Source organism: Prionailurus viverrinus, chromosome E2 (assembly GCF_022837055.1).
Source record: "Prionailurus viverrinus isolate Anna chromosome E2, UM_Priviv_1.0, whole genome shotgun sequence".
Classification (NCBI taxonomy): domain Eukaryota; kingdom Metazoa; phylum Chordata; class Mammalia; order Carnivora; family Felidae; genus Prionailurus; species Prionailurus viverrinus.
In genome coordinates, this window is record NC_062575.1 from 43,732,321 (window position 1) to 43,758,092 (window position 25,772).

At 41.9% G+C, this 25,772-nt stretch overlaps 1 long non-coding RNA gene and 1 other non-coding gene across 2 annotated transcripts; both read left to right on the forward strand.

Moving 5' to 3' along the window:
- The first annotated feature begins 459 nt into the window (after positions 1–459).
- On the forward strand, positions 460–567 carry LOC125153873 (U6 spliceosomal RNA). Its single transcript, XR_007147613.1, has one exon. It is a non-coding gene; the product is annotated as a U6 spliceosomal RNA (small nuclear RNA).
- A 15,112-nt stretch (positions 568–15,679) lies between these two features.
- LOC125152899 (uncharacterized) lies at positions 15,680–21,590 on the forward strand. The gene is made up of 2 exons (XR_007147354.1): positions 15,680–15,864; positions 21,307–21,590. It is a non-coding gene; the product is annotated as an uncharacterized LOC125152899 (long non-coding RNA).
- The last annotated feature ends 4,182 nt before the right edge of the window (positions 21,591–25,772 follow it).

Here is a 25,772-nt window from a genome sequence, read left to right on the forward strand (position 1 = left end):
AGACAGAGCATGAGCAGGGAAGGGGCAGAGAGAGAGGGAGACACAGAATCCGAAGCAGGCTCCAGGCTCTGAGCTGTCAGCACAGAGCCCGATGCGGGGCCTGAACCCACAAACCATGAGATCATGACCTGAGTGAAGTGGTCGGACGCTTAACCAACCGAGCCACCCAGGCGCCCCAGATTAAAAATATTTTTTAAAAGAATATTAATTGGAAAGCTGCAGTTTGGAGTTAATATTCTCAGTACATATATGTATCTGACAAAAGATTTGTATCCAGGATAAAGGGCTTCTACAAGTTAGTAATAAAGGGCTTGAATAGACAATTAACAAAAAACATATGAAAGGCCAGTGAGCACATGAAAATGGTCTCAACATCATAAATCATCAGCAGAATGCAAATTAACCACAATGAGATACCTCCATACACCCATCAGAATAGTTAATATGAAGAAGGCTGACGTGCTCGCCTCGGCAGCACATGTGCTAAAACTGGAACAATACGGAAAAGAGCAGCATGGCCCCTGTTGCAGGGATGATATGCAAAAAGACCCACAACACCAAGCGTTGGTGAATATGAGAAACAACCAGAACTCTGACATTCTGCTGGTAGAGTGTAAAACGGCACACAAACACTCCTAGGCACTTTCTTAACTTAAACCTCAGCAATCCCGCTCCTAGGTATTTATCCAAGGAAAAATAAAAACGTATGTCGACGGAAAGCCTCGTATGAGAATGTTCATAGGAGTTTTATTTATATCAGTGACAAAATTCAAAATGGCCCCGGTGTCCATAGGCAAAGAGATAAACCGTAGCATAGTCACGTAAGAGAAAACTACCCAGCAACAAAGTGGAATGAATTACTGATACACATAAAAACAGAGTGATCTCAGCAACATTACACTCAGTGAGAAAAGCACTACACTCAGTGAGACACAGAGTAGTACCTAGAAGGTATGGGCAAAACCCATACCTTTGATGAGAGAAATCAGAGGAACGGTTGCTTCCGGACAGGGGACTCACTGGGAAGAGGCAACAGGAAACTCTTTGGGGGTGATGGAAATGTCTTATATCTTGACAGAGCTATGACTTACACAGATACATGCATTTGTCCAATCGGTCGAACTGTATGCTTGAGATCTATGCATTTCACTATATGTAAATTATACCCTGATTAACATAAATAATCAAACCTCATTCTTCTTTCCCTTTTCCTCCTATTTTTTATCTTAGTTAGCACATCACCATTTATTTAAGTCTTCAAGTCCAACCCATTCTAGACTTCCCTCTTCCTCTTCATCTGCTCTATTACCTTGAGAGTTTCACGCTCTCAAATCTGCCCCTTCATATTCACTACTAATGACCCAGGCTTAGTTCATACCCCTGGACTGGTGAAATAGATTTATAACTGGACTTACCATTTCTTATTTATTTCTCTACAATGCCAAAAGAGTGACCTTCCTAAAACTCATAACCCTTCCTAAAATTCACTCCCTCATTAAACGCTCTTTGATAGATTTATGCTACCTGTAAAAGAATATCTAAACTCCTAGCGAAACAATAGGCCAAGTGCTACCTGGTCTAGTCTACGAACACACCCAGGGAATGTAATGTCTGAAGTCATCTAGTCCCTGGGGTGTCTGGGTAGCTCAGTCGGTTAACCGTCAGACTTCGGCTCAGGTCATCATCTCACGGTTCATGGGTTCAAGCCCCATGTTGGGCTCTGTGCTGACAGCTCAGAGCCTACAGCCTGCTTCGGATTCTGGGTCTCCCTCACTCTCTCTGTCCCTCCCCCACTTGTACGTGCGCTCTCTCTCTCTCTCTCTGTCTCAAAAATAAATAAAATTTTTAAAAAATGAAGTCATCTAGTCCCCAAACAGAGGCCTGACCATTCTGGTTTCCTATCTGCGAACTATGCATTCATGTTTCCGGTTCGAGTGGGATATCTTGGACTTCATAATCATCTCAGTTCAGTAACACATGCTCATCCTCCCTCCCTGCCTCAGGGAGAGGAGTCCCCATCTCCAGCCACCAAGACTCAACGTGTGGAGGTACCAGATATCCCTTCCTCTCCCACACCCAGGTGCAAAAGTCCTGTCCAGTCAGCCTCAACAGCACCCACTGCTGCTAACTAGCTGCCTTGTTATAATGCCAGGACCACGTCTCCTCTCCACAGATTACAGCTGTTGCCTCTTAGCTGGTTTTCTCTACTTCAAATGCAACTTAGAGGATTTACATTCAACACATTGGCATCATGCATGATTTGGATTTTCAGCACCCCGGAGATTCCCACTTTCCCTGGGTATCACCATAACTGTTGCTTTAACTGAGGTTCTGTACAAACTTCAAAAAGATTAGCTATAAAATGAGGGCTCTTAGTGGTCAAATCAACTGTCCATTTTTATGATTCACTTGATCTCAAAGCTGACGTTAGCGGCTGGTTTAAGATCAAAACAAAGGCTTACTTTCACCTCATTGAATATGTTTGAACAAAAATTGAACTGCTTTTGTTAGGGATGCTATTTACAAAAGAAAAGTCCAGAGCATGGCAGGTTATGAGATACCTTGTAACAAAGATACTTTTTTCTATAGTCAATGTGTTGGACTAAAGATGGCCAGAAAGGGGTACTGCTACCATTAGAGGTGTCACTGTCCCTTAAATTTGGCCAAGTTCTCTAACTGCTCTGACCAGCAGAATACAAGAGTGATGCTATGCCAGTCATAGGCCCGGACCTTAAGAAACAAGCAGCTTCCGTTTCTTGAGTCTTGAAACAGCCTCTCTTGGAGCCATCAGCCACCATGTAAGAATTCCAACTACCCTATGGCCCCCTTGCTGGAGACACATGTAGGGAGGTCCTGAGACCGCATGAGAGGACAGACATGCCCAGCCAGCCCCCAGATGAGGTCTCACATATAAATAAGTATAAATAAATCTTCCTTACTGTGTTCTGTCTGAATTCCTGTCCCACAAAACTATGAGAAAATGACTGTTGTTTCAACTCACTGAGCTGTGGGGTAATTTGTTACCCAGAAATTGATAACTAGTACAATAAAGACCTGATAAAATTAGCAGCTTTAAATAGAATTCTGCATTCTACAGAAATATGTTGCTAATGAAAATGATCTAATTATTCTTTTCATGTCTTGACGAAATTATAAAGTAAAGCTATTAGATATGAAACAAAGATAAGACTAGAAAGTTTGTATGTGGTTTTAAATGAGAGACGAAGACAACTAGAGATTAATATTGGAACACTGCCATATTTTGCTCTTCAGAATGCATATCCAGGAGAACATGTCAAATTCCACTTCTGGATGATTCCTAAGTTTACACTTTAACACATCCTTTTTCAAAACAAAGCATTTTGTTCCTCTATTTATTCAATGAATATTTACTGGATACCTACCATATGTCAGGTTCCATTCTGAATGCTAAAGATACAGTGATGAACAAAACGGACAGTTCCTCTCCTCTGAGAGCCTAGAGTGAATGATAAAATATAAAAAGAGAAAAACAGTAAGCCAGTTAGGCTCAAGAATAAGAAAATCATCTCAGTGGACAAGGTACAGATATACACAGTGGTGGCAAGAGGGCAGCCCCAGGCCTACTGGATTAGGGACAGGTCCCAGCACTGGCAACCAGGAATTCAGTTCCTTTGGGACAAAGGAGTCTTGCTTTCTGCAAGAAAGCTCTTTTTCTTAAAAAGAAGCTGAAAGGGGCGCCTGGGTGGCACAGTCGGTTAAGCGTCCGACTTCAGCCAGGTCACGATCTCGCAGTCAGTGAGTTCGAGCCCCGCGTCGGGCTCTGGGCTGATGGCTCGGGGCCTGGAGCCTGTTTCCGATTCTGTGTCTCCCTCTCTCTCTGCCCCTCCCCCGTTCATGCTCTGTCTCTCTCTGTCCCAAAAATAAATAAAAAACGTTGAAAAAAAATTAAAAAAAAAAAAGAAGCTGAAAAAAATGCTCAACATCACTCATCATCGGGGAAATACAAATCAAAATCACAATGAGATACCACCTCACACCTGTCAGAATGGCTCACATTAACAACTCAGGCAACAACAGATGTTGGCGAGGATGCGGAGAAAGGGGATCTCTTTTGCATTGTTGGCGGGAATGCAAGCTGGTGCAGCCACTCTGGGAAACAGTATGGAGGTTCCTCAAAAAACGAAAAATAGAACTACCCTACGACCCAGCAATTGCACTACTAGGCATTTACCCAGGGATATAGGTGTGCTGTTTCGAAGGGACACATGCACCCCCATGTTTATGGCAGCACTATCGACAATAGCCAAAGTATGGAAAGAGCCCAAATGTCCATCGATGGATGAATGGATAAAGAAGATGTGGTATATATATATATATATATATATATATATATATATATATATACACAATGGAGTATTACTCGGCAATCAAAAAGAAGGAAATCTTGCCATTTGCAACTACGTGGATGGAAACGGAGGGTATTATGCTAAGTGAAATTAGTCAGAGAAAGACAAAAATCATATGAGCTCACTCATATGAGGACTCTAAGAGACAAAACAGATGAACATAAGGGAAGGAAAACAAAAATAATATAAAAACAGGGAGGGGGACAAAACAAAAGAGACTCATAAATATGGAGAACAAACTGAGGGTTGCTGGAGGGGTTGTGTGTGGGGGGGGGATGGGCTAAATGGGTAAGGGGCACTAAGGAATCTACTCCTGAAATCATTGCTTCACTTATACTAACTAATTTGGATGTAAATTAAAAATAAATAAATAAATAAATAAATAAATAAATAAATAAATATAAAAATAAAAATAAAAAATAAAGTTAAATTATGAAAAAAAAATTTTGCAGACTGAAACAAAAAAAAAAAAAAAGAAAAGAAAAGGAAGCTGAAAAAGACAGCTGCCAATTGGGGCTGGGTGACCTGTCTTCACAGAAGGCTGTGGGTCTGGGGAGGTGAAGAACAGAGGATTCGACCCAAGCTGGATCCAAGATTCCCCAATATGATCACAGAACAAGGGCAGCCAAGTATCATAAGATCTGATTCCGGGCTGGAGGCAGACAGAGGACATGTGATGGCAACTACAAAACCATAAAATCTCACCTGTAAAAATGTACATCTATTTATGCAGAACATGTACCACTGAGATGCCACATAACCACAACCTCTAAAGTCCACTTAAAATGTTTTGCCTACACAGAAGAACAAGCTGCACTGCCATTTTGTAAGGGAAATCTGTGCTTTGGTTTGTCATCTATTGAGTTTTTATTCTTGTTCCTGTGTGTTTAACAATTGCTATGGTAGGAAAACAAAAATTAGCAGCCTGCCAAGCACTCGTGAGTCATGGCTGCTTTTGAGTCGATTCAGCTGACTAGCAGCTACTGTGCAGCCCAGAAGAGGACTGAGGGGCCAGCAGAAGTGAAGATGGCCCTCCTCATTAAGGGGAGACACTGTATCTCTAAAGAATGGAAATTATCATAAAACCGCAGGTGTTCTCCCATATAGATTCGATTATTTTGAGACTAAAATGAAACAAGGAGTGTTTTGAGTCATAAATATGTTTTTCATAACTTGATTATGAGTAAAATAACAATTTCCTAACTGATGTCATTCAAGTTCAGGTATGAATGGGACACATCAGATTATCCTGGGTAACTTTTTTTTTAATGTTATTTTTAATTTTTTTAAGTTTATTTATTTAATTAATTAATAAGAGACAGAGCAAGTGGGGGGGGGGGGCAGAGAGAGAGCGAGAGAGAGAGAATCCCAAGCAGGCTCTCACAGACAGTGCAGAGCCGGACTAGGCACTTGAACTCATGAACCCTGAGATCATGACTTGAGCTGAAACCAAGAGTCAGAGGCTTAACAGACTGAGCCACCCAGGCACCCCTCCCTGGGTAACTTTTGCCTCATTTATTAGTGAGGCAAATTAGTATCCAGGATCTAGCCATATTATTCTTAAAAAAAAAAAAATTAGAAAAAAAAAAAAGGCAATTGAAGTAAATACCTACCCACAGTTTGACAAGAAAGTGGCCAGAGTGCAATAGCATATAGTCAAGAGCACAAGCTCTGAAGCCAGAATAATGAGATTCTGATCTTGACTCTGCCAAGTAATAGGTGTGAAATCTTTGGGAGGCAAAATTGCCTATCTGTGCCTCAGTTGCCTCAAGCACTCACATACTATATTGGCACGCATATATTACATTTTAAGGAGGTCTTCACAAATGAAACTGAGTAGAACAATATTTTTATAAAAATATATTTTATTTTGTTTTGCATCACGAAAAACTTCGAAAACACACCTTTATTTTGGCCATCTAATGGAGCCGCCCCTAAGAACTCTCATTACTAGACGGGGCTGAGGACTTTCTTTTTATTTTTGAAGAAAGCTCGGGAAGGAAGCCGTATTTAAACCGAAAACTCCCCTCCCAGGAAGAAAACCACTCAGGTGCTGCATCTGTTTTGCAACAGTGCCCCTGAAGCCCACGCGAGGATGCAGGGAGCGTCCCCTGGGTAGTCGTCCCACTCCCGACAGGACTCTTGTCCTAAGAGAGCAGAGGAACGGGGGAAGATCAACCCACTCGGTACCCACAACTTCCCGCCTTCCCCTCCGGCAGACAAGCCGGTGCAAATAACGCCGGGCGCCGACGCTGCACCTCACTCACCTGCCACCAAAAAGCTGCCCAACCGACCGCAGCAGCACCTCGCCCGGGGCGTCCCGAGCCAGGAGGCGGGGAGAGGGGTGTGGCCACGGCCGGGGCGGGGTTGAGGGCCACATCACACCCACAGGCCCTTGGGGCCAGACCCTTCCTCCGCCCACCTCTCTGCGCCTGCGCCTGATAACGCGGGGCAGGCTGGGAGGTAGCGATGGCTTGGTGGTTGGTGCGCTGGCAACTTGCTTGTTGGGCTGCTCTAGCCTTAGCCACGTCTTCATCACCTGTGCCGGCCATCTGAGTGTCCGGCCTTCTCAGTCCTCAAACCCCAATCAAGAGTGAACATAGCCCTCACCCCCGAAAATTTCCTTCGGCCCGTTGGTAATCCCTCTTCCCAGGCAGTCTACTGTAACTATTCCTTACATAACCATAGATCTGCTTTTGGTCACTATTGATTAGTTTGCACTTTATGGAGTTGTATATAAACGTAATCATATACTATGTGCTTTGGAGGGGGTTAGAAATCCAGCTTAATCATTTCTGGATTCATCCATGTTACTGAGTGTATCAATAGTTCATTCCTTTTTTATTACTGAGTAGTAGTCCATTATGTGGATATCGCACCATGTGTTTATCCATTCACACGTTGTTGGACTTTTAGGTTGTTTCCAGTTTCTGGCTATATCGAAGCTATCGACGTAGTTGTGCAAGCCTTTGTATGGGCATACGCTTTTGTTTCGATTAATACCTACGAGTGAATGGCTCTCATTATGATAGATCTATATTTAACTTTTTAAGAAAACTGACAAATTGTTTTTCAAAGTGGTTGTTCCACTTTACATTCCCACCAACAGTGAGTGAAAGTTCTAGATTCTCCATATTCTCACCAAAACTTATTGGACATTCTAAATGTCTAAAAGATATTCTAGAGATCTAAAAGATCTCATGTAGGTTAATTTGCTTTTGTCTAATGACTAATGAAGTTGAACATCCTTTCATAAGCATATGTCATCCATGTATTTTTTAGTAAAGTGTCAATTCAAATCTTTTGCCCATTTTTAAAAATTGGGTTTCTCATTCTCTTACTAATAAGTGTTTCAAGTTTTTTTACATACTTTGGATGTGTCTTTTCAGATATGTGATTTGTGAATATTTTCTTCCAATCTGTGGCTGGAATCTTTTCATTGACTTAAAAGCATGTTTCAAAAGCAGACATTCTTAATTTTGACAAAGTTTAACTTAGCTATTTTTATTTGTTTTTAGTGTCATATCTAAGAAATCTTTGCCTACCCCAAGGTCCTACAGATTTTGTCTTTTTCTCTATAAGTTTCATAGTTCTAAAATTTAAACTTATGATGATGATCTATGCTACATTAGTTTTTATATATATTGCAAGCGATGAGTTAAAGTTAATTTTTTGCTATAGCTATCCATTTTTTTCAGCCATTTGTTGAAAAGATTATATTTTCTCCATTGACCTGCCTTTGCCACTTAGTGGGAAATCAGTTGATTATGTAAATGTGGGCTTATTTATGGAATCTATTCTATTCATTGATTTATCTATCATGACATTGATACCACATAGTCCTGATTACCATAGCTTTATAATAAGCTTGAAATCAGATCATTTAAATCCTCCAACTTTGTTCTTTTTTCTCAAAGTGGTCTTTGCTATATGCTTTGCATTTCCAAATGAATTTTAGAATCAGTTTGTCAATTTCAACAAAAACAAAAACAAAGCCTGCTGAGATTTTGATTGGAATTGTAAGGGATCTATAGATCAATCTACATCAAACCTTAAAAATATTGAGTCTTCCAATCTATGAATATGGTATACATCTCCATGTACACAGGTATTCTGTAATTTCTCTCAGAAATGTTTGTAGTTTTCAGTGTATAGGACTTGTGTATCTTTTGACAGATTTATCTCTAAGTTTTCATAGTTCTAGTGTTATTATAAATGGTATTATTTTTATATTTTTAATAGTTTATTGCTAATATATAGAAATACAAGTGGTTTTTGTATACTTATCTTGTATCCTGAAAACTTAGTACACTCACTTATTAGTTTAGGTAGTTTTTTATACATACCAAAAGATTTTCTATATAGACAGTCATTTCATCAATGAATAATGACCATTTTGTTCTTCCTTTCTAACCTGAATGACTTTTACTTCTTTTTCTTACCTTACTGCACTAGCTAGAACCTCCAGTAACATTTAATGGGGAATGGGTAGTCTTTTCAATATAAATATGGCTAGGTCAGTTGAATATTTATATAAGGAAATATGAGGGGTGCCTGGGTGGCTCAGTCGGTTAAGCATCCAACTTCAGCCCAGGTCATGATCTCGAAGTTTGTGGGTTAAAGCCCACATCAGGCCATCTGCTGTCAGCACAGAGCCCTCTTCAGATCCTCTGTCCCCCTCTTGTTCACGTGCATGTGTGCTCTCTCTCTCAAAAAATCAATACATATAAAAAAATTTTAATAAATAAAAACATGAACCTTGGCCTCCACCACACACCATACACAAAAATCAATTTGAGAAGCATATGAAAGGTAAGAGATGAAAGATAAGAGACTATGTTAATGGGTAACAGCAGGCAAATATTTCCTTCATGGGACACAAATAGCTGTAACCATAGAAGACTGATACACTAATTCAATTTAATTTATAAATTAAATACGCTTAACTTCTACATCAGTTAATAAAATTTCTACTCATCAAAAGACACCATTAAGAAAGTGAAAAGGTAAGTGACAGGCCAGCAGGAGATGTTTGTAAAACATATATCTGACAAAGGGCTCCTATAAATTAATAAGAAAATCTCTGGATTAATTTTAGGGAAGGGGAAAGGCAGAAGACTTGCACTGACCTTCACAAAGAAGAAGATCCAAATGGATGAAGATCCAAGCAGATGAAAAGGCATTCAACATCATTAGGTCAACAAGGAAATGCAAATTAAAACCACAATTGATTTACCACTATAAATCAAAACTCTCAACCTCCCACCATACTGCAACCAGTCTGGAAAACTGGAAGCATTATTTTTTTTTTAATATTTTTTTTTCGTTTATTTATTTTTGGAACAGAGAGAGACAGAGCATGAACGGGGGAGGGGCAGAGAGAGAGGGAGACACAGAATCGGAAACAGGCTCCAGGCTCTGAGCCATCAGCCCAGAGCCTGACGCGGGGCTTGAACTCACGGACCGCGAGATCGTGACCTGGCTGAAGTCGGACGCTTAACCGACTGTGCCACCCAGGCGCCCCTGGAAGCATTATTAAAGCTAAATATACATATATGCCCTATGACCTAGTAGCTCCATTTCTGGATATATGCCCAATACAAATGAATGCTTATGTCCAGAGAAAGACATGTAGAGGAATGTTCATGGAAGCTTTATTTCTAATGGCTGAAACTAGAAACAAGCCCAATTCCATCAACAATAGAATGCGCAACCATATTTTGTTTTACTCATAAATTGAAATACTACCGTATGCTGTGGAATACAATAATGAAGAAGAACAAACCACTGTTGCATGCAAGCATATGGATGAATATCACAAATATAATGCCAATCAAAACAACCTAGCCACAAAATATTACATCTGTATGATTCTATTTATATGAAGTTCATAAAGAGGCCAGACTAACCCATGGTTATTTTTGTTGGGGGTGGGGACTGATAACCACTGGGACAAGTACAAGCAAACTTATTGGGGTAGCGGAAATGATCTGTATCTTTGTGTGGTGGCTAAACAGAGATATACACATGTGAAAATACACTGTGCTCTACACATAAGATTTATTTGTTTTATGTACATAAGTTTTATTAACATAAAAGACAACTAAATAAAGTATTGGTTTCTGAACATAATGCAATTCTACTGATATGTATCTATTTCTGAGCCAAAGTTGCACTCTTAATGCTATAACTTCCTAGGAGGTTTGATGTTTGAAAAATAAGCCTAACTGGTTTTCTTTCAAAAATTTCCTGCACATGTATGCTTTCAGGTGAACTTTGGGATCAATTTTTCAAATTCCTCAGAAAAAACCTGTTAGGATTTTCATTGGAATTATGCCATATCTGTACTTTATTTGGAGAGCACTTAAATCTCTACAATATTGACTCTTTCCATCCAATTAACATGGTTCATTTATTCAGGAATTCAGTCAAGTTTTAAGGTATTTTTCAGGTAATGCTTGAATATTTTTGGTATATTATTATTATGTACATGATATGTATTAAGTAATTATTATTTCTGCTGCTATTATATAAGAAATATTTATCCTATTACATTCTGTAATCATTGATGGTACATGAAAAGGCTTTTAAAAATTATGTATCTGGGGCACCTGGGTGGCTAAGTGGTGGAGCATCTGACTCTTGATTTCAGCTCAGGTCATGGTCCCAGGGTCATGGGATTGGGCCCTACATCAGGCTCCATACTCGGGGGAGCCTGCTTGGGATTCTCTCTCCCTCCCTCTGCCCCTCCATTCCCTTTTTCTCTCTTTCTCAAATAAAAAATATCCAGATAGAGAGATAATAGATGGATGGATGGATGGATGGATGGATAGATAGATGATGGATGGATAGGTGGATGGATGGATGATGGATAGATAGATCTGGCCACTTTGATGAGCTTCTTCATTTTCATTGAACAAAGTATTATAGTTTTTCTTCATTGGACTTTTTTAACTTTCAGGTATAAAGTATCAAACCTTTTCTCCATTATATGAGAGTCTGATTTTTGGTTAATTTTCTACGTTTTCTTGAAAACAGGTAAAGATGGTATGTGTCAACTATGTTACTTGGCAACATTGCTTGGTTTGTAACTTTTATCTGGACTTGGAGTCACTGTAGCCTTGGGGGTCCTTTTCTAACCTGCAAGTCCCCTGTGGGGACCCTGAAGGCCATGCCTTAAAGTTGTTTCCAGAGATATTGTTTGCTAGGGGGCACGAAATCAGGGCAACTTGTACACCTGCCCAATGTAGATCTTGTCTTCTTGCTCTGAGCCATCTGCTGAGTGAACTGCTTCAAAGATTCCCACGGCTGGAAATATCTGACACTGCCTTGGTGGCATGTGAGGTTCCTGTCCTATATTTTCTGAATAGTCTCCTATATTTTCTGAATAGTGTCGTGTGTGACCTCCATTAGCCTTAGGAGTCTGAAAGTTAGGCCGAATCTAAGAAGACCTACCCGTGGGCATCACAGGGTAATGGCAACAGTAGGCTAAGACCCTCAAATGCTCAATTTTCTTCAACCGATGGACTACAAGATAAAGGAATTGGAAAGGAAATGCTAACAAAGCACTGAGTGGGTGAAAAAGTACTTTTACCCCTTCTCTGATGTAGAAAACTCTGAGACATATGACAGAGGACAAATCCCTGTGGGGCAGTTGCAGGTTGGAGTAAAACCAAATTCATACGGAGAGGAGAAACTGTTCATTGTCCACGAAAGGGACCTGGCCAGAAATGCAGAAACCTGGCCAGAAAGGGCGGCTACAGGGATGGATTCATGTCTGGCTGGGTGGGTGTTGAGGGGGACCACGAAGACAAGAGAATGAACTTGAAGACCCCATACTTGTGATAAACTAGGTGTTACCTCCAAGTTGACTCCAACTCCATTCAAACTTTTATCTGCATGGAGGAATGTTCGAGAGCACACAAGGGAGCAAAGGGCGAAAGCAGACACATGGCTGAGTGGTGTCCAGCAGGAGCAAGCAGGACTACAGTAACAACAGGACTGGGGTCACCAATGAAAGAAAGTTCTCTGTGTGTCGAAAGAGGTAACCCCAGGTCAACCCCAAAGTCTGACAAAAACTATGGACTGAGCCCTTGAGTGAATTTAGTGCGACACTAGAGCCCGACCAGTGTCCTCTGCTGCCACCTAGTGAAAATAGATGGGAATGAAAAGATTTTCTACAGTTCAGACATTTTTTTAAAGCCACAATTGGTTATTTTAAGGACCCACGCTGTACTTTCAGACTAGATAAAATTCTTGATTTAACAGCATATGGTGTGGGGAGATGATTTTTCTAAAAAGTTTAAATAAATTTCACTGTAGTTTGTTGTTTGTTACAAACTAGCATGTAATATTGTCTGATGTAAAATTCCTAGAATTCCCAGAATAAAAAGGGTACTGTAGGTCCTGTAAAGACAGATGGCCAAAGACCAGTCCAGTTGCATAAGATATGGAGGGGACATCCTTACCCCCCTGGGTAATATAAATTCTGGTGATCAAAAGATGTGCCTACTTGTCCTTTTCTTCGTTAAAAGTGTTCAACAAACTCATGGGGGTAAATGACTGGCAAAGGTTTAACAAAACACTTCTGCATGAGAATCTAATCCTAGGTTTTTTTCCCTGAGAGTATGCATCAACTATGTTGCTAGACAACGCTGCTTACAGTAAAAATGATCATTGGTAAATTGCATCTGGACTGACAGACTTATAAATACCTGATGAGGAAACCACTGTTTTGGGTTTCCTGAGTGTGGAACCCTTGTAACTGCGCACGTCCCTTGCAGAGGCCCTGGAAGCTATGCCTCCAGAATTACTGTGAGATTGCCTCCCGGGAGGCATGCACACTGAAATCAGAGCTGCTCTGGTAAAGGCCAGATGTGCACCTCACCTCCTTGCACCTAGTGAGTGAACTATGACAGGCACACTCACTGGAAAGAGTTCCAGATCTTCCCTGCTGACTGCTGCAGTTCTTGCCCTGTATCCTTCTTAATAAGTTGAGCATGGCCCATGGTCACCTTGTGAGCCTGAGTCAGCCTAACATCACCCCTGATGGGCCTTGCATAGGTAATTACATCAGCCACCCAAATGACTTTTTTTTCTGTTTCCTTTCCTTAACCGTATTCATTTCCTTTTCATTTGTAATTTGTTATAATTTGTTGAATTATAATGAATATAATAGTGAGGGAAAGGGGTTCAGTGGCTGAAGAACTCCTAGAAAGACTTCACAGGGATTCACTGCTAACATTTTGCCACGTTTGCTTTATTTTATTTTTATTTTCCCTCTACATTTATTACTACTATTATTTTATTTTTTTTATTATTATTATTATTATTATTATTATTATTATTTGGGAGCAAGTTGCAGCCATCATATCCCTTTACTCTTAAATACTTTATTGTGAATATTCTAAAAACAAGACATCTACTTGCATAACCATAGTATAACACTCTAGGTGGGAAATCACATTAATACAAAGCTATTACCTAATTGACAGACCTATGAAAATTTCACCAATTTTTCCAATATGGTACTTTAGAGCATATGTTTTCCTGGTCCCAGATCCCATCTTTTAGTCATCACATTGCTTGTGTTTGTCTTGTACTTCTATTCCTCTTTAGCTGGGAATAGCTCGTTAGCCCCTTTTTTGTTTGTTTGTTTGTTTGTTTGTCTTTCATGGCACAGGAAGTTTGAAGAGTATATATAGGCCTTGCTCCCTCATGCTCAGATCCAGGTTTGGGGCCCCACACTTTCGGGAAATCCACTCTGACCCTCCTCTACTTGCATCTCCCAAGTCTAGAGTCAAGGAGGCAAGCCCATGGGAACCTGCCCACTTCCTTCCAGACCAAAGGTCAGCAAACTTTTTCTTTAAAGGAACAGAAGATAGGGGCACCTGGATGGCTCAGTCAGTTAGGCGACCGACTTCAACTCAGGTCGTGATCCCACAGTTTGTGGGCTCAAGCCCCGCGTCAGGCTCTGAGCTGACAGCTCGGAGCCTGGAGCCTGCTTCAGATTCTGTGTGTCTCTCTCTCTTTCTGTCCCTTCCCTGTTTGTGCGCTCTCTCTTTCTCAAAAACAAATAAATAAGCATTAGAAAAAAACTAACAAAGGAACAGAGAATAAATATTTTAGGCTTTGTAGCCCTGAAGATGTCTGCTCTAACTCCTCAGTTAGAGCAGGAGTGTGCCATTGTGTAACAAGAAAGCAGCCACAGATGATATGTAAATGAAGAAGTGTGGCTGGGATTCCAATAACATTTTATTTACAAAATCAGACAGAGGGCCTTGATTTGGCCCAGGAGCATAGCTTACTAACCAATTTTCTAATCCATGCCGTGGCTACCCAAAGATCCACAATGCCATGCCCCAACAGCCTCATGCCCCCTACACAAGACTGGCCTGTGTGGGCCTCTCTTCCACTTCCCACGTTCCAGTGTGGGACTCCAAGGAGTCTAAAAAGTCTACATTTGAACCTGGCCTTCAGCTTGGTCTGAAGGTATACTTTGTCCAGAGAAAAAAGCACTTAACATATTTTATTCAACCATTTGTTGCTTGAATTATAACTTTTAAACATTCAGACATATGGTATGTGGTCTCCATTTATATTTTGCCCTTGCCCCAGAATGCAAGGGGCAACCTGTGCAAAAGCACAAACACTTCTCAGAACAGCCTCAGCCAGCTGAACGGGTCCCCACAGGCGCTCATCTGCAAAGGGAATCTTCGAGCTGGCTCCTATCTCCACATTGCTCCGGGAGAGTCTGGAGAGACCTGTGGCAATGCCGCGCAGCCTCCCTCGCCTTCAGCTCCTCGGCTTGGCTGCGGGCCCCACGCTCAGTGCTCATGTTCTCAGTGACAGAACAAGGATGACACCAACTGGCCAGTTCCTCATTCCTCCTATCAGATACTTCTGGAACGTCTTTTCTTTCTAGTTTATCTAACTACTTTCTTTGAACCTCTTGATGTTTGAACAACACATTCCTTTGTGGCAGATGTAAGACCTCGGAAGGTTGCTTTTTGTCTCCCTTTATCATTCATTTAACATACTATCCCTACCATGATGACTACCACCTCTGTCATCACCACCGCTGCCACCACCATCACCATCACCATCACCACGATCATCACCGCCACCACCGTCACCCTCATCATGACCCCCGCTGCCACCGCCATGACTGCCACCGTCACCATGACTACCGCCACCTCTGCCATCACCACACTGCCACCACTTCCTCTGTGCTCACCGCAGAGCCTATAAGTCACATTTCCGTCACTCAGAACATTCCAACCCAGAAGACGTTGTAGGGGGTCGCCATCTTGCCAACACTAGTGCATACTCGTGTCCAAGAGACTTTGAAACTCCAACTAGCTACCTACGCAAACACCAGTATGGTGCCCAGATCTTGTAAGCAGTGCAGTGTATTGGGAAAGACGATCGATTCTCTAAAATGTTACCCCATGAAGTACTTCTAACTTTTTTAGAGGTAAGTGATGAGTATTGGTGTAAATATCATTTTCAATAAAGTAATACTTTTGGCAAAGCATCCAATAACATCTAAATCTAAGAATATACTGCTATGTAATTTACATAATTACTAGACTCTAGTAACATATAATTTGCTGTTATATAGTTTACTCTTTTCATTATTTTGCTCTATTTTTTTACTTTTGTCCTAAAATCGTGTTCTATAAACTCTAAAAGTTGTTCCACTGTAATTTGTTTTCTCTTTATGATGCTTTGAATCGCCAGGAGAAGGCCATTTTTATGAAAGTGCTTTGCAATACTATATTGATGAGTTACTCTATCATTTTTATTTGCCAATAGTTATGCCTATACTTATCATAATTTACTTATTTATACCCTCAATAACTCAAGTCACTGTCAAAACACATAATTAGGCAAGATATGAGACAGAACAAACACGGGAATTTTGCACACAAACATATAGGGCTGAATCAGTTATTGAGTGGATTCCCTTCTCTTCTAGCTGCAATAGAAAGAGCTGAGGTTTGGACTGAAAAGCCTCAAGTGCTGGTTTTGGCTCAGCCATTGACCCCCTGAGGTCAAAACCACCACCTTCTCTGGCCCTTAGTTTTCTTCCCACTGTAAAGAGAGGAGCATGATAATGCTGGTTCTCTGCTCTACAATGCAGGTCATAGGAAGATCAAATGATAAATGCTTTATTAGCAGTACCTTAATGGGCTGGTCGGTATCATTTCACGGCGTGCCAAGGCTGTTCATGGCATCATGATCCCTAATGCTGTGGTGGCATTGTGTTCCTTTGACAGATGTCATCCGAACAGATAATGTGCTGGAGCAGCCCTCTGTCTCTTTATTGGAACTCTATCTTGGGAATGAGGGCCTTCTTAAATTTTGCGTGTTAGGTACCTGCCCTGCTTCACCCTTGCCGTGGCCCTGGTACCCTGGGAGAGATACTTACAAAGCCCACAGATACAGGAATAAGCATTGTCATTGTTTCCTGGCCTATTGTGCCCTGGTTATTGAAGCTCCATCACAGAGGGGCTGGCCTTCTGCATTCCTTTACATCAAGCTAACCGTGGGCCTAGAAGTCATTGGATTTTAACTTCATGTCCCATCTTGTGGCTGCCCATGGACTAAGTCTCCCCTCTCTGCAAACTTTACATCTATACATACACTTCAGGAAAACAAAACAAAACAAAACAAAACAAAACAAAACAAAAGCAGCTATGAAGCTGTGTTACAGATTCTCTTTTCAGTCTTGGACCTGGGGTTGATGTACCTCACCAGATTTGGGGAGTTTTGAACACTGGTATTTGGAATATTTTTTTCTACCCCATTATTTTTTTCCTCTCCTTTTGGGACTCCAAATACACATCTAATAGACCATTTTGATATTTTCCCAAAAGTCACAGAGACTCTTACTCAGCTTCCTCAATCATTTTCTCCCTATTTAAATCTTCATTTGAATAATTTCTACTGACTTGTCTTCAACTTGACTCTCTTGTATCCAGTCTGCCATTAGGCCACCCCAAGGATGTCTTTGATCTCTGATAATACTCAACTCTGGGCTTACTTTTGGTTTTCTATAAAAAGATTTGGGAGTTCCTCAAGCCCCTCCTACTTGTCAGGACTTGAACTTCAAACTAGTACAGAAATATCTGCCTAAAATTCTACCTAAAACTTTCACTGGGGTCCCTGAGGTCCTGCCCTGTGCATGTTCCCTTTAGGAGTCAGCCAGAGATTTGGGGGAATTTATATGCACATTTTGTAGTATGACTCTCTCCTTCCTGGGAGGTCACCCCTCAATTCCCAACTGTTTTGGCAGCCCCAAAATCTAAGCTCAGTCTCTTCAGCTACTAAAACCACCTCTTTATATCTTAACCCTACTCTACAAGGTGCCGTGTGTTGCTGAAAGGCGGAATGTCCTCAGAGGAAAAGCCTAATAAATTGGCACTAAACCTATTTCCTTCCCTTCTTACAAGACTCATGTTCCCTTCAATTCCTGCCTGCTCTAGATTGTTTACCAGTGCCTTCAAGCAATAACATTAAAAAATGTTTTTCTTCTAGGGTTAGTAATCATTATAAACAAGTAAGTGGGTCCAATACAAGATACTGTCATTTCCAGAATTAAAACCCCACCTTCCATAGCATTTTAAAAAAAAATGTTTATGTATTATTTTTGAGAGAGAGAGAGAGAGAAGGCAAGTGGGGAGGAGGCAGAGGATCCGAAGCAGGCTCTGCACTGACAGCAGAGAGCCCGAAGCGAGCTCCCTGCAGGGCTTGAACTCACAAACTGAGAGATTATGTCCGAAGCCGAAGTGGGACGCTTAACGGACCGAGCCACCCAGGCACCCCCCCCTTCTATAGCATTTTAAAGGAGCTGCTTTTCCTCTGACGCTCAATTGTAATAGAATTAAACGCAGTGAAGACAGAAGTCTCAATTATTTCCTTTCTTTAAAAAAGCTTTTGTTGTGATAAAGTATACATAACATAAAATTGACCAATTTCACCATTTTTAAATGTATAGTTTGGTGGCTTTGAGTGTATTCAGACTGTTGTACAACCATCACCACCACCTCTCCCCAAACTGAAAACTCTGTACTCATTAAATAACTCCCCACGACCCCTGCCACCAGCCCCTGGTAACCACCATGCTACTTTCTGTCTCCGTGAATTTGGCTATTCCAGGTACCTCATAGAAGTGCAATCAAACAATATCTGTCCTTTTGTTGGAATGCCCCCTCTTCCAAATAAGTAAACTCTGGTTAAATGGCTGTTTAACCTCACATTTTTATCTCCGTGCCTTCCCACTACCCTACTGAAAGAACAGTAAAAGAGGTAAAAGGTGCAAATCCACAACCAGAGCTGGGAACTTCAGTAGAAATCGAAGAGATAAGAAATTTCAACAGCCTTATTGATGATGTAAAATGGAGGGTGGACACAAAGAACATATATTGTATGATTCCCCTGATATGAGGTTCCTGGAGTAGTCAAATCATAGAGACAGAGGGTAGAATAGTGGTTGCCAGGGGTTGCGGGGAGGGGAGAACAGGGGGGTATTGTTTACCAGGTACAGAGTTTCAGTTTGAGTAGATGGGAAAGTTCTGAAGGTAGATGGTGGTGAAGGCTGCACAACACTGTGAATGTAGTTAATGCCACCAAACCTTACACGCAAAAATGGTGAAAATGATCAATTTTATGTCTATTTTGCCAGACATACACACAAAAACCGAGAATGGAGGCAACTGGTAAAGGCAAGTACAGGAGGCCAAGGACTGGAATGCACATGGCGGGGAAGGAAACAGCAGCCAAGCAGAGAGCAAATCATCCCTTTGGACTCCCAAGTGGCTTGTGTCATATAAATACCCAGTACAACAAAGGGTAGGAGTAAGACAAGGGGCTGAACCTTGCCCACTCCCCACCACTCGGAACCAGCAGCCACGTGCTGGCTTGACATACACCATCCCCAGAAATAGGGCAAAGGTTCTTCTCTAAAAGAGAATCGAACATCCCCAAACTTCCACAATCTGTCATCTGGAGGTTCACCAGCTAACTGTCTAAGAGAGTGGCTTCCCACCTGATCACCCTAAGTGAATTCCTTCAATTTGTGAGCCCCCTGCAAGCCCAGAGGTCCCATCCAGAGATCCCCTATGATCCTGTTCTCTTATGTGCTCCAATAGTCACCAGACTTTGAGGAAAGCCTCCAAAAGGCAGAGTCACACAAAGATAAGCAAAACAAAACCTAGCACCAAGAGGCGAGGGCCATCCTCATACCGTGGAACTATGGGTAGGGCAAAGGCTGTGCATGGTCAGAACAGGCACCACCCAGACATGACAAGCCCACCTTACAATGCATACAGCCTGGACCTCAGTCCCGCATAAAGGCAACTAGGGAATGGAAAAGAACTTTAAAATATCCCTAAGTACTACCCCTGTAAGATAAACCTTCATTTAACGTAGCTAGAAATTAAGATAATGTCTAAAATGGATGAATCAAGAACTGGTGATGTAAGCATATTATTTAGAGAAACCACCAAGAGAAACAGCCGAATGAGTTAAAAGTGGCTGCCTCCGTAGGACCACGGCGGGGGAGACATAGGCTGGGAATAATTGCCCTGCGATAGAAGCCCGTCTGCATGATTTGATGGTTTAACCTTGTGCATGTATTAGCAGTACTTTGATTTTTTTTAATGTTTTTTTTTTTTTTAAGAAAATGACTGGAAGTTTTGTTGTTGTTTTTTTTTCCTCATGTAGCATTGTTTCATTCTGGAATTTTCCAATTAAGCTTTTGGCTAAACACATACATATGATAATGATAATTATTCAGGAATCGGGAGGTTTGTAAAAACACTGTGTGCCATTAGAGTAATCAAGCTCAGCTCTAACACATCTTGGCTTTTCAGGATAATTAGACCACACTGGAGGCCCAGATGGGGTGAATGAGAAAGCCATGGGTGTCTGCCATATAGTAACAAGAAAACATCACCCAGAACTACTCAACTGGCAATTGAAATTTGCATGTTAACTTAGTACACAACAAGAAATGAATAAAAATGCCTGGATTGGAGGCAAAACATTTCACTTTAAAAAAAAAAAAAACCAAACATAGAACACAGGTGCCATAATGAAGCTCCTACACCACTCATTTTAAGGCCTCACATATTAAAATAGAATCTGTAAAGCTGGAAGTCGTTCCTTCTGTATCTCCTATTTTTTAAAAAGGTCACCTTCGGGGGCACCTGGGTGGTTCAGTGGGTTAAGCATCCGACTCTTGATTTTGGCTCGGGTCATGATCCCAGGGGCATGGGATCGAGCCACGATTTGGGCTCCATGCTGAGCATGGAGCCTGGTTAAAGATTCTCTCTCCCTCTGCCCCTCATGCTCTGTCTCCTAAAAATAAAAAAATAAAAAATAAAATAAAAAAGGTCACCTTCACTGTATCTTTCTTGAAAGTTTACAAAATGCCAAAAAAGAATTGGTCTCTTGACAGAGAGAGACCGACCGATATTTTGCAGGTCTGCACATGGTCCTGAGGTCAGTACTTGAGAATGCAGTGGTGAAAAGGCACATATACAGTCCCTGCTCTTGGCACACCTTGTGAACTAATGTTGAAAATGGATACATATACAGGCAATTCACCACAATGTGATTAGCTCAACGGCAGAGTTAGCACAGGTTGGATAGGAAGGTTGGATAGGATCGCTTGGACAGAGCAACTATCTCAACAGCTGCTCTCAGGACAGCTGCTCTCAGGAAGGCCCTTGGACTGGAGTGATATCTAGACTTAGAGCTGCAGTGAGAAGGCTCCAGAGGGGGATACAGAGAGAAGATTTACGTGGCTTCTGGAATGGAGGACAAAGCCTGGAGGGTAGTGAGAATGAAAGAGGACTTGGGCTGCTTCCAATTTTGATCTCAAACTTCCTAGTTGGGTTCTTTTTTCCAGCTTGGTTCGTGGCTCAGATGGAGACCCTGAGGGCAAAGCATCCCGTGATGGGACCTGAACCTACCCCCTCAAGCAACAAGGACTGCTCTGAGCCAGCAAGACCCTGCCAGTGATTGAGTCCGAGACATGGATTGACCTGATCTTTACTGCCCAGGTGCACAGACCACACTTTCTTTTAAAAACCTGGAAGTATTTTCTACACTTTGGAGACCACTGAGACACCAGTCTACTGTCTTCCTGGTGTTGGCCTCCCTGAAATAGATTCCTTTCTTGTTTCACCTCCACTCATTTCTCTGCCTTTGGATTTTGTCAGCAGCAAGTGGCTCGACTTGATCTGTTGGGGACTTGCCACACTCCACCCCACCGCCCCACCCCCCACCCCTGCCCCTTGCCAGTGCTGCTGCACCAACTGTACCCAGCAACAAGAATGTGGGACAGTAAAGGGGAGTAATAAGAGTTGAGACAGGAGGGGCACCTGGGTGGCTCTGTCAGTTGAGCGTCTGACTTTGGCTCAAGTCATGATCTCACCATTAGTGAGTTTGAGCCCTGCATCGGGCTCTGTGCTGATGGCTTGGAGCCTGCTTCGGATTCTGTGTGTCTCTCTCTCTGCTCCTCCCCTGCTCACACTCTGTCCTTCTCTCTTAAAATAAAAAATAACTAAATATTAAAAAAAAAAAAAGTTGAGACAGGAGACTTCAAGAGCCAGTTCACACAGGGTTTTGTAAACAGACCCCAGGTTATTCTAAGGTCACAGAGCCACAGGAGTCATTGAAGGTTTTTTGAGGTAAGGTTTGAGGGCCAGATCTCACACCCTAAGATTTGCATTTTATAAATCTTTTCCTTGGGGCGTGGTTAAGTGTCATACTCTTGATTTCAGCTCAGGTCATGATCTTGAGGTTCGTGAGATCGAGCCCCACATCTGGCTCCATGCACTGTCAGCTGCTTCTCATTCTCTCTCTGTCTCTCTGTCTCTCTGTCTCTCTCTCTGCCCCTCCCCCTCGCACTTGCTCTCTTTCAAATAAGTAAATTTTTAAAAAAGAGAAAGCTTTTCCTCAGATAAATTCATTATAGACTGATTTTTATCACTTTGTTTACTTTCCAATCACACACTTCTTACCCATTTCTGTCGTTTGTTGTTAAGGTCATTGGACAGATATTTGCATGATGATAAGACTATTGTACCTAATTACAGAGTGCTATTAAGTTTACAAAGCACTTTATCATATGCACTCTCACAGAAGGTGGTATAGGCGGAGATTTCCTGGCATCACCATTCTTCCACCTCCTGCCCATGGAAGATACTGATAATCGATCATGGCACAAGGTCCTGATGGTTTCAGACACATCCTCAGAACTTGCAACACAAACCTCCAGGCAAACAGTGCTATCTACTTTAGTTGTCACTTGATGAAAAGTTCAACTTGCCATCCTAGAATGGTATAAAGCACACACATTAATGGAATCATACAGATGTGGTTGAAATTCGTGATTTCCCACCTTAATGTTGGATCTAAGTTACTTGACATCTCTGAGCCTCAGTTTCCTCATTTAAAAATTAGAAGTAAAAACATGTTACTCAGAGCTACTATTCATCGAAAGGCAGCAAACAATGAAATTGTATCATCTGTGCATTTACCTACGTAAATTCAGTGATCATGCTCTGAAAGGAAAGAGTAAGAGAAATAAGTAACAATTTCACTTTATGTGTCTGCACCACGGAGCAAACACAGGACATAGCACCTCCACAGCACCATCAATTAATCTGTTTATTGCATGTCTCATAGAATGAGCATCTCACTGCACTGAGAGTGGTTCTGATGTCTGAAGGAACATATTTTCCCAAAACACAGGCCTTAAATGCAGGCCAACAATGTCATAGGTTACTTAACTGAAGTAACAACAGTCTATCCCAAATCTAGAGGAAACACTGACTGGGAGGGCCTCTCTAGGGATAAAATGGGCATATCCCTAATGGATACATATAGAAAAAAAAAATCTTCCAAATTCCACTTCCAATGAGGTTGAAAAGGTCACAATGGATGACCATTTCCCCTGTATTAACGGGGGGGGGGGGGGAGGGGATGAGTGAAATAAAAATATTTTTACAGATATCACAAAGTAGTCTACAGAAAGTACATTGTGGAGAAGGGGAACAAGACTTTATAGATGAGAAGAGATTAGTGGCTACTGGGGGCATTTGCCATGGGGGCAGGCAAATGATGGGGCCTGCCACCAGTCAGAGGGCTTTGCTTGGCCAAGAAGAAACCAGTGATACTTTAAACATCCCTATGGGCTAAAGCAACAGACAAGAATACATGAACATTCAGAACACAGAGCCAATCCTCCTCTTGGGTTAAATGCGTGACAGTGCAGAAGGCTGGGGCCTGAACTGAAAGACAGTTCCATCATCTCCCAAAGTTTGGGGCCCAAGTCCTAATAGAAGGGGAAGCCTGTAAGACACATAGATCATATCTTGCCCTCAAGGCATTTGAAGCCCAGGTGAACTTGTTATATTGTCATTTATAATAAAAAATACATGTTTGGTCTTCATCCTGTTTCTGGAAGAGAGCTCTTAAAATCCTTGAAGTTTCCTAAGTAATGATAGTGATAAAGGAATCCTGTTTGTTTGTTCTTGCTTTTTTTGTTGTTGTTAATGGGGTAACTTTTAGAAAGTACCTAAGAATTGCGGCTGGTTGCCAGTGCAGTGGACAGGGTAATTACAGGTTAGAACTTTCAGTCCCACTCTCCCACCCTCTACAACCCCCACTCCCAACTTCTGGGAGTCAAGAGGGGCTGGAGATTGAATCAATTGCCAATGGCCAATCATGTCCGTGTAATGAAACTTATATAAAAATCCAAAATGAAGGGGTTCTGAGAATTTCCAGGCTGGTAAAGATGTGGAGATTTGGGGATGGCAGCACACCTAGAGAGAGCATAGAAGCTCCACACCCCTTTCAACATAGCTTGTCCTGTGCATGTCTTCCCTCTGGCTGTTCCTGAGTTGTTTTTTTTTTTTTTTTAATGTTTATTTATTTTTGAGAGAGACAGAGACAGGATACGAGTGGGTTAGGGGCAGAGAGAGAGGGAGACACAGAATCTGAAGCAGGCTCCAGGCTCTGAGCTGTCAGCATAGAGCCCGACGCGGGGTTTGAACTCGCGAGCTGTGAGATCATGACCTGAGCCGAAGTCCGACGCTTAACCCCTTGAGCCACCCACTCACCCTTGAGTTCTATCCTTATAATAATCCAGTGATCTAGTAGGTAAAATATTTCTCTGGGTTCTGTGAGCCGCTCTAGCAAATTAATTGAACCCAAGAAAGGGGGTTGTGGGAACCTCTGATATAGTCAGTTTGTCAGAAGTATGGTAACCTGTACTTGGGACTGGGTCTGATGTCCAAGGAGGGAATCATTGGAGCCCCCCAGTCTGTAGTTGGTTGGTCAGAGGCACTGGTAATAACCTGGGCTTATGATTGGCATCTGAAGGGGGTAGGGCAGTCTTGTAGGACTGAGCCCTCAACCTGTGGAATCTGGGTAAATAGTGTCAAAATTAAGTTGAATTGTAGGACACCACAGCTGGTGTTCAGGGATTACATGGGAATCTCCCCACACACATTAGAATTGGGATCTTGTTGGGGCACCTGGGTGGCTCAGTTGTTTGAGTGTCCAACGTTAGCTCAGGTCACGATCTCACGCCTTGTGGTTCGCAGCCCTGCATCAGGCTCTGTGCTGACATCTCAGAGCCTGGAGCCTGCTTTGGATTCTGTCTCCCTCTCTGCCCCTCTCTTTTTTTTTTTTAAATTTTTTTTAAATGTTTATTTATTTTTGAGACAGAGAGAGACAGAGCATGAATGGGGGAGGGTCAGAGAGAGGGAGACACAGAATCTGAAACGGGCTCCAGGCTCTGAGCTGTCAGCACAGAGCCCGACGCGGGGCTCGAACTCACGGACCGCGAGATCACGACCTGAGCCGAAGTCGGTCGCTTAACCGACGGAGCCACCCAGGCGCCCCATCTCTCTGCCCCTCTCCTGCTCGCACTCTGTCTCTCTCTCTAAAATAAATAAACATTAAAAAAATTTTAAAAAGAAAAAAAAAGAATCGGGATCTTTTAGCTCTTAAGCAGGGGAGCAACATGGGATTTGGGTTTTTGGAAGCCACAGTAATGAAATGTGTCACAGTTCTCAACCATTTTCTAGCACATAAGTGGGAAATTCATGTGCATAATATACTATGGGCTATCACACTGATCAGCATAGTTGATAATGCCATAGAGTACAGGAAACCATGAGTTGCAAAACATTAAGTAAAAGCAACAAAGATTGGTGATTGATTGGGCCTACCTAAATGAGTACTCTTGGTTTCAGTATCAGATACCTGGGGGAGTCCTGCCAGTGATGGGAATGAGGAGCATGGATAAAGGGCAGGTTTATTTTGGGGAAGGAAGGGTATAGATGCAGATAATTTTGAACA